Source organism: Rhagoletis pomonella, unplaced genomic scaffold, assembly GCF_013731165.1.
Source record: "Rhagoletis pomonella isolate Grant_MI unplaced genomic scaffold, Rhpom_1.0 Rhpom_scaffold_00006, whole genome shotgun sequence".
NCBI lineage: Eukaryota > Metazoa > Arthropoda > Insecta > Diptera > Tephritidae > Rhagoletis > Rhagoletis pomonella.
The window spans coordinates 25,635,450-25,642,082 of NW_023458560.1; the positions used below are offsets into that span (position 1 = coordinate 25,635,450).

Sequence of the window (6,633 nt, forward strand, 5' to 3'; positions counted from 1 at the left end):
CAGATATTTTTTTCGGATAACCAAGGCCACATTAAATCTTTAGGACACTCTGAAACGTCGAAGAAAGCCGCAACGGAAATACTCTTTAGGTATGTTTATGAATAAGTAAGCCAATACGCAATGGGGAGGGAGTGAACACTGTTGAATTAACTCCATCAGGGGGACGTGCTTACCATTTATTGAATTTACTGCAGTTTTTGCTGCAGCTCAGGTTTTTGGTTTAAATTGGCTATAAATTAGTATATGCACAATTATTGATTGTTTTTAATTAATTAGAATTTACCTTTAGCAACAAGGTAACATATATGTAATTAAGCTTGCTAATCGTATACGTATCTATACACGTGTCCATATGCATGTGGAACATACCGAATACAGTTACCCTTGGAGTGTTAGTCATGCAAGTTGCCCGTCGCTTCACTACACAAAATGCAAAATCGCAATCGTGTAAATAGTGCCATAAACATAAATATCTGAAATGGCATTTATTAATACTTAAATCTATCGGTATTATACCATTCTACACTATAGTGAACATTTATGAAATCGGCATGCCCAATCGGCATTGGTTGCTAATTAGTAAAAGCATAATTTCTATAAAAATAGCATTGAATCTGTTGCATCTATATTCTTTACTTTCGCCTACAATATTGCAAATGCTCTTCGTAAGAAGCGTTTTGTATGCTTAGCGATATTACAATTTCGTGGTCATGTGCTCGAAATGCAACAGCAATAATTGCGATAATCAATGGTTTTTTAAAAGTTGATAAACTTTTGAGACAGTATCCTGAATCGCCAGCGCAACGATCGTACAGCGGAAATCTGTATAACACATATTTGTTGTTGACATTTGGTTATATTTTTACTTTAATGGTGGCATTCGTCCAACGCTCCCTGGAGGCTCTTTCTATTTATTACTGTATATATATATCATTCTATCAGCTTGAAAATGCCAGCTCCTGCGCATTTACCATACTAATTTCGTCGCTGATGCATCTTTTGAAGGAACGTTTCCAATATCTCAATCAATTGTTGAGCCAATATAACAGCCATGTTTTGCAGAATGGTGAGCGGCCAGTGTTCGGTGATAAGAGTGACGAGAATCTACGGCTATTTGTACAAAATTCCAAATTCATTTATGGCTTGCACAATGATTTGTTGGATATATTCAAGATGATTAACAGTTACGCCGATTTGGGTTTGCTGTCATTTTTACTATATGCGTGCTATGGTTTACTTTCCTGCGCCTACAACTTTGCTTTGTACGATTGGAGAAATAAGGAGGATTTATATTACGTAATATGGACATTATCGTGGATACCGCTGTATGCGGGAATATTAATATTGTTATCAAATAATTGTGACGGCACAACGAAAGAGGTAAGAAGACATTACTCAATTAAATTGATAAAAATAGAAAACTAAAATTGTGTAACTTCAAATGCGATATATTCCATAAATATGAATGGGTAAAAATTAAAATGCTGGCAAGGCGAATTCATATAAGGTGGTAGCGGTAGTACAAAAACAAAAACTAACATGTATTTTGTTTCCGCTTTCGGTACGCAAATGTCAAATTTCAGTTATTCTTCGCTCAAGGAGGAAGAGGGAAAGAATATTCCAACACTCTTACTTCCGCATTCACTCATAAGGAGTTTTGACATACTACGAGTACCGAAGCGAATTAAAGTAGCAGTTCTAGCAACACCACCTTATATGAATTCGCCTTAAATGCTGCGTAATCAAGTTTTGAAAGATTTTTATATGAGACTTAACTCAACAGCCGTCTTTAAAGACAGGGCGTTTTCGAACCGGCTGCCAAGATATCTCGACCTTCCACTTAGCCGTCGATATAGAATATTTTTTGAAGAAAATTGCCATGAAAAGAGGGAAGGAATATTCCAACACTCTTACTTCCGCATTCACTCATAAGGAATTTTGACATACTATGTGCACCGAAGCGAATTAAATTAGCTGTTTTACTTTTTCGAAAAGAGCTGCCACCTTTAAAAACTTATATTCAAATTATTAAAAAAAAATAAATCAATTATTACAAAATGGGTATCAACCGAAATGGTTGTGAAAAGCTTTGTTTCTTAGCTGAACTATAGGAGGGTTGCCATCTGTTTAAAAAATCATATTAGGTAAGAAAGATATGTATAACCATATGGGTACCAAACGAAAGGGGTTTCAGAAAGTAGTAGTTTGAAAATATTTTGAAGAGGGTTGCTTGAAATATCGAATTTAGTTTACTTATACACAAGTTATATGAAACATCAAAATATGGATGTCAAACGAAAGAGTGTTGAGAAATCTTTCGATTGAACGCTAAGAATATTTTTCAGGTGTTGAAATAGGATTGCCACCTGTTTAAAAAGTTAAATTTCAATTATTTAATAAGTTTAATGAATTACTAAAATATGGGTATCAATCGAAGGGAGTTTGAAAAACCTTTATTTCTGAACTGTACTCAGTTATTTAAAATAGGTATCGCGATGTCAGGCGAAGGAGAGTTAACAAGGATAAAGCTTGAAAATACTTTTGAAGAGTTCTGCCACCTGTTTGAAAGGTCTAACTCAATTAACTAAAACAAAAAGTATGTGAAATATAAAAATACCGTAGTCAAAAGAAAGAATGTTAGGAAATATTTAGTTTGACCATTTGGTATGTTTGAAGAGGGTTGCCATTTGTTCGAAGAATCAAATTCAAATTAGTTCTTCAATTTATTCAAATACATGTATATCACAATGTCAGATGAAGGAGGTTTGAAAATATTTTAGTTTGGGAAAACTGTTGAAAGCGAATTTCAAATGTCAGAGGTCAAATTAAAGACCTTACCTGTAGATGTGTGATGAAGATTTTATTTTTTTGTTTCTAATTAAGAACTTTTTTCCATCGATATAGGGTGATTTGAAATTTGATGAAACTAAAAACATGGCATATGCCAGACTGCTCGTCACTGGCACTCGGATCGCCTTTAACTCTGACTAACGTTTGGAATGTTTTGTAAGTTTTTGAATTAAGTTTTGGGCGTTTTAACTTCATGCGGATTCACTAGTCCTCATCGGGTTTTATTTCAAAAATTTCGAGAGAGGCCTTAAAAGAGCTGTATCTATTTCGAACATATTTTTGACGAGAGTTGCCATCAGCTTATGAAACTCAATTTAGTTCACAAGTGAAACAAAATCCCACTTATATTATAAATGTTAAAAGTTTTGAGATTGTTTTAAGTTCAGCACAATTTCACAATATGGATGCCAACTGGTAAAGACGTATTACGAAAACATTTCGAAGAGGATTGCCACCTATTTACAAGTTTTGATTAAACTTTATTAGTAACCTATACTTCGTTGTGACAATATGGGAGGCTAATGAATGAGGTTAAATAAATCTTTATATTGAAAATAATTTGAAACGAGGTTTCCATTGATTTAAAAGTCGAATATTACTTTTTCATTAGTTAAATAATCGAAACAGGTATTAGAAAGTTTTGTTTCGAAAATAGTTTTAATGGCGGTTGCTACTTGTTTAAAAGCCAATTTGAATTAAATCAAAAAGTTAGAAGGAACATTACCAAATGATCTCAAGTCAAACAAAATATGTTTAAGAAGGCTTTATTTCTAAAATATTTTAATAGGGGCTTCCACCTGTTTAAAAGTGTAATTAAATTTAATAAGTTACTTTAGATAAATATTATAATATGAATGTCGAATGGAATATGTTGACAATGGCCGAAGGTTTTTTGTATAACGTCACCTGAAATGCAAAAAGACGTAACAAATGGCTGAAATTCAAAAAGTCGTAACTAATAAAAAATTAAAAATGCAGTTGTTTATTGATATGATGGATTTCATGGAATTACAACTCCCACACCATTGAATGAAAAAATTTAAGAATTTTAGTCACGACTTTTTCCATTTCAGTTACGATGTTGTTACGTCTTTTTGCATTTCAGGCAACGATATGTAAGTTCACTTAATTTTTTTTAAATTTGTCGATGTCTACCAATTTCTTAATGGGTTTTCCGCTTACGTTATGGCCATTCAGCCCTTGGTCTGTATGGACAGCATCAAATTATTTATTCTAAGGTTGCATAAAAGCATTTGATAACTACTGCTGCTCCATCTAACTGAGCTTTTATTCTACTATTCTTTCAGACACTCTCGCACGGATTTTTTTTTCGGGGTGAAGGGGGATATGAAGAAAATAATAAATATAAAGATAAAGTTAAGAACGTAAAGGTAAAGGTAAGAATGAAGTAAAGGATTGAATCAAGAGAAGTAGAGTTATTTTAGACTCTTAGCTTTTATATACATATGTACATACATATATATAGTACATATATATATGACCTTAACGGCCCTGTAACTTCTTTTACTTTTCAGGCAAACAGAACTACACAAGTACTAGCACGTATCTATGGCAGAGGAGAGAAATACCAAAGTACCGTGAGTATGAAAATTCAATGAAATGAAATTTCTCTTTATATACTACATACACGTACATACATATGTACTATATATGAATGTACATGTACAGATAGACGAATTTCTGACAAAGAGCGTTAAACAGGAAGTGAGCTTTACAGCCTATGGATTTTTTGTTATCAATAATAGAACATTATTTAAGGTATGTAGGTATGTTAATAGATTTGTAAAAGAAATCATCCCAGTAAATTTGTATCAATAATTTGAAGATTTCTCATTTTATTTTCATTTAGATTTTTACGACCGTTAACACTTACCTAGTCATGTTGATTCAATTCAAGCAACTGGAGGAATCAAAGAACCGATGAAAGAAGACTTTTTTAAGATGAATTGTGAATGAATCTTATTTGAATATGAAAGATGTGATAAAATCAAAACGACAAAAATTAAAACTCAATTACATACCGTTACCGCAATTAAAATTTAAGATATTATTATCAACTATAAGTATAAGCAGTTGCTCACTTCTGCAATTTACTTTAAATTTTGTCACTTGATTAGGCGATAACAAAAAAATCATTACATATTCTTTATTTTCGATGATACCAAACTTGCTACTTGCATATTTATACAGCATTGCAATCGTTAGGATTAATTAAAAAAACGAAATTATCCATATGCACACTTTCGTTTGAAAACCGAAATAATGCATATGTGAACAACGAAATAAAGCATACACGCACAGTTTCGGTTGACACCGAAATAATGTCTAAATGCACAGTTTCCATATACGCAATTTCGGTGCCCCATTTTGTCCATAAAAGTATTAAGCAAATTAGTTAAATTTTAAATTTAAGTTAGCTGAAAAAATATTGCAAGCTTCAGTTGTCATGGCAACACCAGCTTTTTAAAAAGCATCATCAATATTTTTGTCAGTCTCAAAGGGATTCAGAAATTTCGTTAACAATAAATAAATCAATATACATCTTATACCCAGGATTGCACTAAGTTACAGCCGACTTATAGATATAAATCCGTAAGTGGGTACCCAGACACCACGGTTGGACTACAACGTTAATTATTTTGGTCGGCCACACTAGGGTTAAACAAAATGTCCGACACGGTCGGATTCAATTTTTAGTATTATAGTTTAAAATATAATTATCTTGAAATAAACATAAATTTTTTATTGGTGAAACAAGGAGAAAAGGACTTATGAATTCACTTAAATATTGCATTAAATACTTATCAGTGGAACATACTAAACACTCTTTAAATTATACCTTATAGAGAACTCACCTGTACAAGGTAAAGTCATGTTACAAAATAAAAATCGATCGCCCCTTTTGGCTTTTGGCGTTCTTTTAAACTTTAGCATTACATTTTTACTTTTCAGAGCGCTGCACCAAATAACACTTTCACACCGATCATACCAGCAGGTGCAAGAGGTCGAGACCCCCCCTGGACATATTTCGATAGCTGAGCCATTATTTTATCCAACCCAAGAGAATAAAACCCAAAGACCGAAACTTTATTTTTGGATACACTCTGTACGCAGACACGAAAAAATTCGTAAAGTTTGAAAACTATTTAGATTTGGTGTATAATTAGTAAAAAAATTATGAAAAAATAAATTTTTTTAATGCAAAAAATTATTTATTTAAATCTATCGCACATTCTAATGCAAAGTCGACTAAATTTAAAAAAATATACTTCTTTCTGAGTAAAAAATTTCGGATTTTCGAATATCATGATGAAATAAAAAAATAGGTGTTTTCTTTTTTTCGATAAAGAATGTAATAAAAATATTTCACACAAAAAAAATTGTCTATGGAATGACCTATATGTAAGTATGTATGTATGTGCTCGCATTTGAAATTCACGAGTAGGTATTTTTTTTAGAGCGTTAATTCTTAAATGAAAAAGGCATTCACCGAAACGTACGGCCTTAAAAAGTCATAATGTCCTCCTCTTTTCATTTAACGAACCAAACAAAGTGACAAGTCCTGATTTAGGGGACAAAAATTAATTTACAAACATACTTACATAGTAGTATGTAGTAGTATGTATGAAATTTTGTTGGTTTCTTAAACACTATTATGTGGTCAGTGTTAATTAGGGATGTTAATTTTTCAGCTTTTTCCGATACCGGGATTTTCGGGATGTCGTTATGACAATCCCAGGACCCTGGGATTAGTCCCGGTAT

General features: G+C 32.4%; 1 pseudogene; it reads left to right on the forward strand.

Moving 5' to 3' along the window:
* Positions 1-352: 352 nt before the first annotated feature.
* On the forward strand, positions 353-4,889 carry LOC118741850 (annotated as a pseudogene).
* Positions 4,890-6,633: the final 1,744 nt, after the last annotated feature.